We start from the raw sequence: 13,457 nt of genomic DNA, 5'->3' as shown, positions 1-13,457 counted from the left end.
CCTGGTAAGTTCAGAGCTCTGTATCTAAATCAATTTCTATCCCAACTTGCATTATCAACCTAAAACCATCTTCTTAGACAAACATCTTCTAATCCTAAACTACTTATGCTTAGAGTAAGACTATGACTATCTAGTCTTCAACCCCATCAGACACTTCAGAAGGAATAGGCATATATCTGACAAATACTATAAAAAAATGCCTATAAATAGGGGGTTGAGAGATGGCTCAGTGGTTAAGAGCACCGACTGCTCTTCCAGAGGTCCTGAGTTCAATTCCCAGCAACCAAGTGGTGGCTCACAACCATCTGTAATTGGATCTGATGCCCTCTTCTGGTATGTCTGAAGACAGTGGCTGTGTATACATATACATAAAATAAATAAATCTTTAAAAAAATGCCTATAAATAAAGAATAAAAATGCAGAGAAGCAAATTTGAAGTAGCCCAACTTGGGCAAACAGTTTATAAGAGATGACACCAGGGAGCCAAATATCTACTTAAAGAAGTTGCTCAAAATATTTAGCCATTCTACTGGTTTGACATTCTTGTCAGTAATGCATTTACTGAGTCATCCTCCACCACCCCAGTGGCCAGACTAGATGTAAGGTGCTTAGCGGAAGTGGAATTTGTACTTTCAGACCTAGCCTCCTTGAGTTACATCTTTTGTGCTTAATAATTACAGGGAGCGAGTGTGCCTGGAGTTGCTGGAGACCTGCTTTGTATGAGTTGGTGTTGCAAAAGGGAGAAACTCCAAGAGCTCCCAGGCCAGGGCCACACACGCATGCGCACACACACACACACACACACACACACACACACACACACACACACACGAAAGGAAGGGGATACAGACTATAGACAGAGCTGTGGTTAACACTGAGTTTGTGGTCTGAATATGAAATACCTTCTATAGGCTCACATTTAAATGCTTGGTTCTCAATTAGTAGTGAAGCTTAGGAAGGTTCTGGAGCCTTTGGGAGGCGGGACTTGGCTGGAGGAAGTAGGTCAGTAGAGAGTGGCAGGCCTTGAGGTTCTGTAGCCTGGCCTCATTTCCTGGAGTCTTCTACAATCTTTGCCCCAAGAATGTATATTCAATATGTGCAGCCACATTCCCATTCCACGCCCCCTCACCCCAGTATTTTAATTTAGTACAACATATAAATATATAAACATTAATAATTAGGTCTCCCCCAAGCATTTGACATCTAGGTGTGTATTTACAGGCATGCAGCCCATATAAGTTACTTGGCCATTGCTGTGATTAAATGTCTGAGAGAGACACTCTGAAAGAGAAAGTATTTTATTTCGGCTCATAGTTTCAGAAGCTTTGGTACACAGCCTTTGGCTCCATTGATTCTGGATCTGTGGTGAGAAAGACAATCATGGTGAAAGGAACATGTGACAGAAGCTACTCATGGCAGACAGCTGTCAGGAAGAGCTGCAAGGAACCTGGGACAAGGTACAGTCTGGGGGGTTTGTTCCCAGGGAACTTCGTCTCCATCTAGACCTCTCTTTCCACAGCTACACCACGTCCTACTCTCTAGTCAAATTCTGATTGATGGTACCACTCTTTAGGCCAGAGACCTCATGACCTAATTGTCTCTGGAACAACCGCAGGGATTCATCCATAGCTGTATTATGGATGAATTTAGCCTTCTGAGAACTTCTTAGTCCAGTTACACTTATAGCCCAGATTGGCCATCAAGTGACCCCTCTCATTGTGCCCACAATATGAGGGCTCAGAAGTCACCCATGGTTCAGGGCCACCAGTCATACCGGTCACTTGAGTTGGAGATGTCTAGCCTGTCATATGCACCTTTCACATAGATACATGCCTTCTCTATGAGTGTGACTGCTTAAGGGTAAGGCAGACAACAGGTTGGCCTTTTAACTTCCAAAGTGCCTCCTCTAAAAGAGCTGCTGGCCAATTATTACCCAATTCAAGTAAATTGAAGGCTGGTAATTCAGTCATAGGACACTTGTCTAGATTGTATAAGACCTGGGCTTACTCTGTAGCACCACGATAAACAAACAAACAAATCTGATTAAATAAGAATTTGTTGATGAATCAATTGATTTCCTTCAAAAAATGTTGAAATATAAGTTGACATTTTAGTACTTAAATAATATTTTCTTCTGCTCAGTTAACTTGAGTGTGTAGGTTTTGGGTTATTTCTTCCATACTTAATTATCTTTAGAAGCAGCTTCTGTTCTTCCTGTCAACCAGGGATGACTGGCACCTACATTCACTGTCCCCTCATCTGACCCCTCCTAGGATCCGTCCTTCCCTCAGAGGAAGGAGAGTGAACTGACAGTCAGGATAGGCACCATCTGTGGTCCTCACACCTGCCAGGCAGAATCCCCTGGTGTGCTTGTTAAAAACACACTTGCAAAAGCAAAAAAATAAAAAAAAATATGTTCAGGTATGCTTCATCATTTCAGCTGGAAAACTTTCAAAGGCAAAATAACCGTTCAGGTCAACATATTTACCACTTATAAGGCATATTTGAACGTTACTTGCTTTGATCCTAAAAAAAATGACCTTCAGAAGTCTGACTTATGACTTATGACCAGTTATGTCTTGATGTTGTCCCACATGAAAGTAGGCATCAGTAGGCTACCTGGAGTCACAGAACTTGTAAATGACCATCAGTTTTCTAAATATTAAGGGACCAATGTTTTGTGGACATCGTTTCCACAAAATATTAAAATCACATCGGCTCCAGTCCTGATTTGTTGATTATCAGGACTTAACACCCTTCTGCTTGTCCTTTGTAGAGTTCTGGGGGTCTATTGCCATAGCTTTTGCTTTGCAAGATTATGTACACACACACACACACACACACACACACACACACACACACACGCACACGCACACGCACACACACACACACACACACATGCACACACACCCACGCACGCACATGCACCCATGCAAGCACCCACACACGCACCCACAGAGACAGACAGAGCAAAGTGGGGGAGAGAGACGAGAGATTTTTTCTTATGATGCCATCCACTTCTTTCTCTCTCAGAGACTAACCAATGAGCCCTCACTGTTCTTTTGCGCACCGCTGCCCTCTGCAGGTGAGCTCCCATCCTGCCATCCACTACATCCAGATTGACAAAGACTCAGAAGAGGAAGAGGAAAGAAATTTTCTTCCTTCCTTAGGCTAAAGTTTACCTTTCAGGTTTTGACTTCCTGACTGGTAGGATTCCTGACTGGCCCACAGGAATAGCCATTGCACTCAGTAAACCTCCTTCCCCACAAAGAACTTGCAATAAGGCCTTGTGTAGGCCTGTGGTGGACCTGTAATAGGGTTGTCCCTGCATTCTGGCGTATCCAGATCTCAATGACTCTGCATCTGAGGTAAGTCCACTTCCTTTATACAATCTTTCCTCAGTGTGGGGTCAACTTAAAGTCTACAGACTCCTCCCTGGCCCATTCCTGTTCCCATGGAAATCCAAGTCTAGACCTGCTTTCCCCCAGACAAGCACAGATCTCAAGAACAAAGCAACACCATACAGCTTGAAAGCAATCTAACTCCCCCTAGGAAAGCAACAAACCTTTCCAAATGAAAGGTACTTTCTTTGGCATTTTGTAAGAAGGGAGAAAAGCCAGCCTCTTCAAAGAATCTGTTCATATACCATTTTGCTCAACCTGGATGTTCTCTCCAGAGAGGTCTGTTCTCCTTCTTTGCTCTGCCCCATAGGAGGCCTTTCCAGACACACAGGAGGGACAGCCTGCTCCCTGAGACAATTCCCCTGAGCCTCTTAGGAAGTACATCTAGGATATAGGTTATGCTTTTCTGTTATCTCCAAGATAGTGAGTGCTTCTGCCAACTATTAAACCCAATGGCGTTTCCAAAGATAGAGCCTGTGATACCCTGGTTACCCAGGCCTAGTGCTTTGCTTGGACTCTTGTGGCTCCTTAGATGGTGTAGGGAGCAGAATGTCACCTTGATAGTGTCTTGTTTATTACTGACATAGTTACGCTGTTCTAAAACAATGTCACATTCAGGGGAATATGTATGATTGGGCCATTTTGGCCTGGTATGAGATGGACCCTGAGAATTCATGGAGTTGTCTCTCTGCTTTTAGGGTTTCTGTTGACTTTCAAGGTGTTCCACTTTTGCCTTCTGTGGTGGTTTGAATATGTTTGGCCCACGGAGTGGCATTATTAGGAGGTGTGGCCTTGTTGTAGTAGGTGTGGCCTTGTTGTAGGAAATATGTCACTGCAGGGGTGGGTTTGGAGACCCTTCTCCTAGCTGCCAGGAAGCTAGTCTTCTGGCTTCCTTTGGATGAACTCTCAGCTCCTCCAGCACCGTGCTCCCTGCCATGATGAAAATGGACTGAACTTCTAAACCTGTAAGCCAGCTCCAATTAAATGTTATCCTTTATAAGAGTTGCCTTGGTCCTGGTGTCTCTTCACAGCAGTAAAACCCTAAGACACCTTTCTACTGCTGTCTTTAAACTCTCCTCCCTAATTTAAAAACTGTAAAACCAGATAGGTGCAGTCTGCCCTCTGTGCCCTTATTGTGGCTGAGAATCTTGACACACAAACTTTGCACACCAGTTTAGAAATAAAGAGTGCGCACTCTAAGTAAGGCTCTCTGGATCTTTGTGTGGAATATTCATGTGGTGTATGACTGCTTGGACTTGTGTATACAAGAGGCCAGAAGAGGATGTCAGGTGTCTTCCTCTGTCACTCTCTATCTCATTCTTTTGAGAGTCTCTTACTGAAAGTGGAGCTAGGCTGATAGCAGGCCAGCCCCAGAGATATATCTGTCTCTCCTCCCATCTGTCTCTAAGTCCCATAGGGGATACAGACTTCCTGGCTTTTTTTAAAATATGGGTGCTAGGATCCACACACAGGTCTTCCAGTTTGCTGAGCAAGTAACCCACAAAGTCTATTTCCAGCTTCCATCTCTAGATCTTATGTCCTCTTTTGCATTTCTGTTACAGATATACACTCATCCATCTAGTCATTCAATAAATATTCTGATAAGCATAGAATGATGGAAAATTTGGAAGACTCTTATAATAGAGGACCTGGCAGAAGTAACTTAAGGGAAAAAGTTTTTCTCTTGGCTCATGGTTTCCAAGGGAACAGTTCATCAGAGGGGAAGGCAATAGTGGAGCATCTCTGTGATGGCAGGAACATGTGATGGGACTCTCACAGCTCAGTGCATTGGGAAGTAGGATGGGACTAGAAGCAAGGTCAGGTTATGATGTGTTAGCCCTGTCCCCTTTGGCCTACTGTGCCAAGCTAGTCCTACCATCTGAGGGATTCACAGCCTTCCAAACTGGTGCCACCAGTTGGGGTCAAATGGGAAGAGAGACATTTCATATCAGCACTCAGTGCCAGGTATCTACTTCTAGAAGACCCTTCCATAACTGGCCCTGAGTAACGGTTTTGATGTTGAGTTCTCCAAGAGTTTCCCAAATGATTCTAATAGGTAGCCAAAGAGGGCAATGCCTGACTCAAAGGCAAAGTCACATCTTCAGTTGCCTGTCTACATTTGTTAGGGATGCACCAGCCCTGTGCCCTTCTCCAGCAATCATCAGCAGTTGGCCTTACCTTTGGTTTTGCATTGTTGAATATTTGAGTCTTTAAGGCTGTTCCAGGCTTACCCTTTGAACAATGCATTGGATGTATGATGATGAAGAGAAAACCCTTGGACAAGAGTTTTTTGTTTTGTTTTTATTGGATTTTTTAATTTACATTTCAAATGTTATTCCCTTTCCCAGTTTCCTGGCCATAAGCCCCCTTATCCCACCGCCTCCACTTCTTCTACAAGGGTGTTCTCCCTCCCCAACCACCCCCCCTTTCTGCCCTCCCCCCAACATTCCCCTACACTGGATGTTCTAGCCTTGGCAGGACCAAAGGCTTCTCTTTCCATTGGTGCCCAGCAAGGCCATCCTCTGCTACATATGCAGCTGGAGCCATGGGTCTGTCCATGTGTGCTCTTTGGGTGGTGGTTTAGTCCCTGAGAGCTCTGGTTGGTTGACGTTGTTGTTCTTATGGGGTTGCAAGCTCCTTCAGCTCCTTCAATCCTTTCTCTAACTCCTCCCACGGGGACCACGTTCTCAGTTCAATGGTTTGCTGCTAGCATTTGCCTCTGTATTTGACAAGCTCTGGCTGTACCTCTCAGGAGACAGCTATATCAGGCTCCTGTCAGCATGCACTCCTTAGCTTCATCAATATTATCTAGTTTTGGTGACTGCATATTTAAGGGCTGTATACTCACGTGGGGCAGGCTCTGAATGACCATTCCTTCAGTCTCTGCTCCAAATTTGGACAAGAGTCTTTATAATGCTGCAGACAACAAGTTGTCATTGGCCAGGGACTTGTGACGAAATCTTCAGAGTGGCAGGGGTGCAGTGACAGAGATTCCATCTCTCGGGCCTGCCTGGGCTGTCTTCTGAAGCACACGTTCTAAGAAATCGACTGGCCTAGGTTGCTTGCCACTGGTCTAGTAGTTGACTTTACAAAGCCTCACAGATCCTCAGTGTCTTTCTCAAGCATTCAATGTGTGACACCAAGTGATAAAAATTTAGCAGCCACGCCTGGTTCTGGGAAAGGCCACACGAGGAAGGTGTGTCTTTCTCCTGGCTGATGCTCTACAACTGGCTCGCTATTTTCCTGCCTCTCCTATAACAGCACAGCACACACTGGGTGACTCAGAACAATAGAACTTCAGTTCTGCAGGTCAGAACGGAAATCAGTGTCTGAGCTGACATCAAGGTTTGGCCTGCTTGCTCCTGTATAAGAGTCCACTCTTGCTTCCTCTAGCTTCTCGGGGCTACACTGCTTCTTTGACTTTCGGTCACATGGCTCCAATCTCTGCTTCTCCTCTCCATCACCTTCCCTTATGTGCCAAATTGTCCTCTGCTTCCCCTTCTAACAATAAACGTGATTTCTTTGAGGGCCCAGGATAATTACCTCATCTTAGTATGCTTCCTGTTCTCTCATCTGTGATAAGTGATATTCCCCCACAAACTGTTATATTTATAAGTGCTGTATTTTCAACACGTCTTCTTCCAGAAAGTGTGTTGGTAAAATAATCTCCAATGAATGATATCGGGATATGGGGTTATGGTAAGGTGTTTAGAACATAATGGTGAATACCTTTCCTGATTAATCTTAACTGTCAGCTGTCAACTTCGAGTCATCTGAGAAGTCTGCATAGAGGAATTACCTGGATTAGATTGGGTTATGGACATGTGTGTTAGGGACTATTTTGATTGTTAATTATATAGGAGAGCCTAGCCCACTATAGGTGGCACAATCCCTAGGCAGTTAGGCCTGGGCTGTGTAAGAAAAGTATCTAAACATGAGCCAGTGACTGAGCGAACAGGCAATATCACTACATGGTTTCTGCTTCAAATTCCTGCTTGAGTTCCTGCTCTGATTTCTTTCAATAGTGCACTATAACTTGTGGTCTGGGATAAACCCTTTCCTCCCTAAATTGCTTTTAGTCAGAATATTTTCTCACAGCAACAGGAAGGAAACTAGAACAGTACCCTAGTGATTGGGCCAGTGTTTATATAACAATATCTCTTTCCCCGGTTGTTTCTCCACATGAAGCCTTCTGCCGATTTATGACAGGGAGAGAGTCCTCACCGGAAGCAGCCCTCTCAGTCTGGAACTTGGAAGCCTCAGAGGTGAAGTAGACTCACACTATTTATAAACTAGCCAGTCTTCAGTGCTCTTTACAGCAGGAGATTGAAGCTTGTGTCTTTGGGAGCTGTTATCCAGGTCACCGTACCAGATGAAGTGATATCACCTTGCTTATAATGAGCTTCTCATCAGTAACAGGAATTTATCTACATGTATTGCCTGGTCCAGGTCTTGTCTCTTAAATGTATAGTATCACCACGACTACCAATGGTACTCGCCCCAATGGCCTCTTTGACTCTAGATGTTGGAGACAGAAATTTAGAGAAAACTTTCGAAACCCCACTCTAGACGTTCCTTTCTGTTGCTACAGAAATACATTCTGCCCCCAGCAACTTGGAGGAGGAGGGGGTTTACTGGCCTTACATCCATGAGTCACAGTCCATCAATGAAGGATGTCAAGGCAGTAACTTGAAGCAGAAACTGTGGAGGAGCATTGCTTCCTGGTTTTCTTTCTCCTTTTTGCTCCCAGTCTCCTGCTTCATCAGCCTTCTTACATAACCCAGGACAATCTACCCAGGGATGGTGCTGCCCACAGTGGGCTGAGCCCCCCCCTATAGCAACTATAATCAAGATAACCCCTTACAGACCCACAAGTCAATCTGACCTGTCTAATTCCTAAAGCAGGGCTTTTCTCTCAGCCGATTCTAGGCTGTGTCCCATTGACAGTTAACACTTATTATCACAGAGCGGTATAGACAGAATAGGGCCTTGGGCTCCAGAACTTGCCCTGGTTGTAGTGATGCTGCAAATATGTGGAAAGCAAGTAAGAACTTTTCAGGGACTTCGCTTTGTAAACCCCAGGCCCCTCTGTTTTCACAGGGAACTTTCAGAAGGACAGGTTTTTAGACTGCAAGGTCTTAAAGGGTACCAAAAGCTGGGCATGGTGGTGCATACCTTTTAATCCCAGAGGCAGACTAATGTCCGAGTTCGAGGGGAGCCTAGTTTACAGTGTGAATTCCAGGACAGCCAGGGCTACACAGAGAAAACCTGTAGTGGTTTGAATGTGCTTGGCTTAGGAAGTAACAGTATTAGGAGTTGTGGCAATGTTGGAGTAGATGTGGCCTTGTTGAAGGACGTGTGTCACTGTGAAGGCAGGCTCTGAAGTCCTAGGCTCAAGCTCTACCCAGACAGAGGGTCTCTTCCCGGCTGCCAATGGAAACCAGTCTTATCCTGGATGCCTTCAGATCAAGATGTAGAACTCTTGACTCTTCCAGCACCGTGTCTTCCTGGATGCTGCCATACTCCCTGCCATGATGAAAATGGACTGAACCTCTGAACCTGTAAGCCAGCCTCAATTAAATGTTGTCTTGGTTGTGATGTCTGTTCACAACAATGAAAATTGTAACTAAGACAAACCCTGTCTCAAGAAACAAAAACAACAAAAACACCATACCTATTAGTCTGGGGATCTAGACTATTTCTTGAACTGGAATAGTGATAAGATAAAGAAGGTAGAAGCAATGATCTGGGACAAGCCAAGGAGACCGCGAAGCCGTGCTAAATGTCTCCACACCCTTGAAAAAGTAACAGGAAGGCAGGGCTGTGAGATCTGGATAAAACCTGCACTCACACTGTTCTCTTACTCAAGAAGCTGACCAAAGGTCCAAGAACTAGATGCGAAGGTGTCTTTCAGGACTGCTACAAAAGAGTGTCTATTAAGAAAAAATTTACAAATGTTATTCTGGGGGGAGGTATGCACAGTAAGTAGGTGAAGGTTCCAGGAAAGTTGTTGGGGTCAGTTCTTCCTTCCCCAGTGTGAGTCTCTAGGATAGAGCACAGGCCATTGGTCCCTTTACCTATAGAGCCATCTCAGCGGCCAGCCGACATGTGGTAAACTCTGCTCTAATTTTCTTTCTTTTTCTAACTATATGCATGCATGTATATCTGAGTGTGGGTTTGTGCACGTTCGTGCTGTACCTGCATTGGTCAGAAGAGATGTTGGATCTCTCTGGAGCTGGAACTAGAGGGAGTTGTAAGCCACCTGGTGCTGGGAACAGAGCTGTCTCTGCAAGAGCAGCACTTGTCTTTGGCCACTGAGTCATTGTTCCAACCCCATCCATTCACACTGTCTTAATGCAATTGTGCTTCTACTCAGAAGAGAAGGGCTTCGTCCACACAGGATAGGTCTTACATGGAGTGAGCATGTCCATTGTTTCCTTCTGTCCTTACCTTTCCTGTGAAAATTCGTCGGTTCCTATTTGTGCACTTTAGCATTATGTTAGATGAACTCTGAACTCCATTGAGCAAGCACCGGTGGCTCAGATAAAGGATTTTCTTCTGGACTTCAAGGTCATCAACTGCATCCATTTGTGGTGTTTAGTCCACTCTGAGTCAATTATATCACGCAAATAGAAGATCATTGACTTTCTTCTTTACTCTGGCTTCTAAGCCAATCAGCATTTTCTTATCCATCCTTGTGATTACATGGAGAGATGTGCACAAAGAATGGGTGACGTCTTTCCTGATTGGGCGGCAGCTGCCACATGACTACGTGCCATCCCTACTGATTGGGCAGCAGCTACAACATGACTATGTGCTATCTCTCTTGATTGAGCAGCAGCTGCAACATGACTATATGCTGTCTCTCCTGATTGGGCGGCAGCTGCAACGTGACTATGTGCTGTCTCTCCTGATTGGGCGGCAGCTGCAACGTGACTATGTGCTGTCTCTTTATTGGGCAGCAGCGGCAACATGACTAAAAGGCAGTTCTACCTTCCTCTTGAATCTCACTAGAATTTCCCACCTCAAGAGTGGCCTGACAGGCAGGATGCACTGTCTGATGATGATTATAACCATGTTGCATTTGAAAAACCATCAGCCTAGTACACTCTGCAGAACAGAACCAAACCTGGTTATCTCCTGTGACCCCCAACCCCCAAAAAAGGGTGTGGGTGGGGGTGGGGACCTGGCTCAGCCAGAAATTTACTGTGTGACTCCTCTGCCTTGGGGACTTACCTCTACTGTTCCTTCTCCTTAGTAATTCTGTGCCCACCTTTCTAACACATGATTCTCACCTAAGCGAGACTCAGGTTCTGGTCATTCCCAAAGGAAGGCTGCCTTCACTTTGAGTGTAGTTCATACCTTCTCTGCTACATGCCACCAGGCCCTGGCCACTCCCATCTCATTCACTTACTCATTCATTGTGCTAGATGCTGGAAAAGAGGAGCTCGCACAGCAAGTAGAGAGGAAAGAACGGACAGTCAAAATAACCCTGTGCACAACAGAGCTCAAGCATGATTCATGTTTCTATTTTTAAAGTTATGATAGGAAAACTTACCAAGAGAACAAAGGTCCGATTGTAGAAACGAGATTCTGGATTGCTCTTGCCCAAAGCCTGACGCCTCTCACAAAATACTGTGCTTACTGAGGCCCACCGAGCACAGGCTCTCCAAATCTCATGCCTTGCAAACACTTGATTCTGTTTCGTTTGTGCTAGGCTGAAACCATGATCTGCTGAAAGTGGTCAGATTTTAAAGAACCAGACACTTCCAGTAGTCAAGGAAATGTCTTAGCAAGGGTCAGAATAATCAAGGAGACTGGCTATTGACTGACACTTGTCAAAGCTGATCACACAACTAGTCTGAAGTGGGAACAAGGATCTAGGAAGCATCAATACTATTGAGAAACAAAACCCTCTTATAATACAATACTGAGAAGCTGGTAGCCATGTCTTTGCCATACAACTTAAGCCCTGACCAAGAGTAAACATCAGTAAACAAGAGTTGCAATAGTATGAGGTGCTGTAGCCTCAGCTGACTTGGCAATGGACCATCTATCCCAAATCAAAAATGCTTCTTTGAGGGTCTTCAAATAGGACCCAAGGAAAGGACCCAACAGATAGGTTCCAAGAAGCTGAGGATGCCAGTGTGCAGCAGGAGACAGCACAGGTTGCTATGGAGGGAGTAAGACGTCCAGATGAGAGAGGAGAGAGAAAAAAAAGAGAGAGAGAGAGAAGAGACAGGGAAGCAGAAAAAGAGAGGCAGAAAGAGTAAGACACATTATGTTATTTAAAGAATTATTTCATTCACTCTGTTCAAAACTCTGGTTCCAGTTGTTTCTGTGGTTGGAACCTGGTTATTTAACTTTCTTTAAACAACAACAAGAAAACAACTTTCTATTTCTAAACTAGATTGGGCTAGGCATTGTTACTTTACCTCTCAGGAGTCCTGACAAGGACAGATGATCTGCTTCTAGACTGGGCAGAGACAACAACATATTCAGCTCCCAAGTCTCAGAGCTGCCAGGAAGCAGTTTCCCACACCTGCAGCGATCATTTCAGAGAAATTGCTTAAAGATATTATTTTTGAAGAAACTCTTAACTCATAGCTATTCAGTGTCAACCGTAATTTTATTATCTTATGACCTCAACATAAATTATCAAATGTATTCAAGTACATGTTAAGTATCTACAATGCTATCTTGTTCTGGGAGTTTAGAGAAAGCAATGCCAAACCCAGCACAACCCCCTAACCTCCACTTCTAATGAGGTTGTTTGTCAAGTCTGGAGGTTGGAAGTCAGATCAGAATGTTGATAGCTCTGGTTCCTCCCAAGGCTGTGAGAGGGGCCTCTTTCTTGGGCTCGTAAGATGAGATGACTAGAGAACACTTCTGCCCATGTCTTCTCCTCGCTGACCCTGGTATGTCTGTTCATAAGGACACCAGTCCAATAGGAAAAGGATCCAGCCTTAATTTTCACTTAATTACCTCTTAAAAAACTGTTTCCACATAGACAAGCATTATGGCATATTGGGGAATTAAGACTTCCACACATGAATTTTGAGGGGATGTGGATCAGCACACAACAATCTTTGGTACTTAAAGCCACTGAGACTTGAATGCTGTTTTTCCCCACAGCATAAGCCAGGCTACCTTGACTTATACAAAGAAACAATCAAACCAAGGCTCAAAATGACAGCTTCTTTGAGGTATCTGTGCATATTTATGGCCCTAATAAAAAGTGACATCAGAGACTGTATTTAAGAAAAAAGAGAGGAGGGTTATGTGTGACACAGCCATGACTAAATTAGCATGCATTAGTCTTCTTAGAATTAGAACATCATTATTTTTTTCCAAAATAAGAAGCTAGGCTTCTTAAGGAGTGGGAAAGATAAATGTCTCCTTCTGGGCTGACAAGGAAGCTCAGTCAACCACCACAGCTGTTTCCCACAGTGGCTGCCACCTTCTACCTCACAGGGATCCAAGATGGCTACACCAGGTACTCCAACTGCCTCCCCGTGGACTTCTGTATGGGTGCCATCCCTGTTGGTGACACTCAGGGTTGTCTGGCCTCCCCGACTGTCATGAACTCAGATGCATCACGCTCACCAGATTAATTCCTTAAAAGCTTGTTCATGTTGCTCTACCGCCTGCCAGCCAACCTTGCTCCTGTAATGTCCCTGGCTCCTTCACTGTTAGCTGACTTCTCTCCTATGATGTCACAGGTGTATTCACTGTCTGCCAGCCTCACTCCTGTGATGTTACAGGTTCATTTACTGCTTGCCACCCTCGCTCCTGTGATGTCACAGGTCCTTCCCCGGCTTGCCAACCTCAGTCCTATGACATCACAGGTCTGAGAGAGCCAGACCTGTGAGTGGTTTCAGGTTCCTGGGTAAGACCTTCAGACTCTAAAAAGCAGAGATCCTCACAGGGTGTACCTTCAGTGTTTGTCTGGAGTTACTGTCACAGATAAGCTCAAATGTTGACTTAAGACAAAGGAAAGAAATTCTTTCACAGTTCTAGAAGCCTGAAGTCCTGCATTCAAGTTTTGGCTAACAG

At 44.7% G+C, this 13,457-nt stretch overlaps 1 long non-coding RNA gene across 2 annotated transcripts in view; it reads right to left on the bottom strand.

Moving 5' to 3' along the window:
* LOC102553083 (uncharacterized) overlaps positions 1-13,099 on the bottom strand; it is a 58,833-nt gene extending 45,734 nt beyond the window's left edge. For both annotated transcript variants that reach the window (XR_015643054.1, XR_015643053.1), the window contains exons 1-2: positions 13,008-13,099; positions 11,837-11,943 (exon numbers count right to left, since the gene is read on the bottom strand). This is a non-coding gene — a long non-coding RNA (uncharacterized LOC102553083). The remainder of the gene's footprint in view (positions 1-11,836; positions 11,944-13,007) is intronic.
* Between the last annotated feature and the right edge of the window lie 358 nt (positions 13,100-13,457).

The sequence above is a fragment of the Rattus norvegicus genome, chromosome 18 (assembly GCF_021556685.1).
Source record: "Rattus norvegicus strain SHRSP/BbbUtx chromosome 18, alternate assembly SHRSP_T2T, whole genome shotgun sequence".
NCBI lineage: Eukaryota > Metazoa > Chordata > Mammalia > Rodentia > Muridae > Rattus > Rattus norvegicus.
This window is presented reverse-complemented; position numbering and strand designations above follow the sequence as displayed.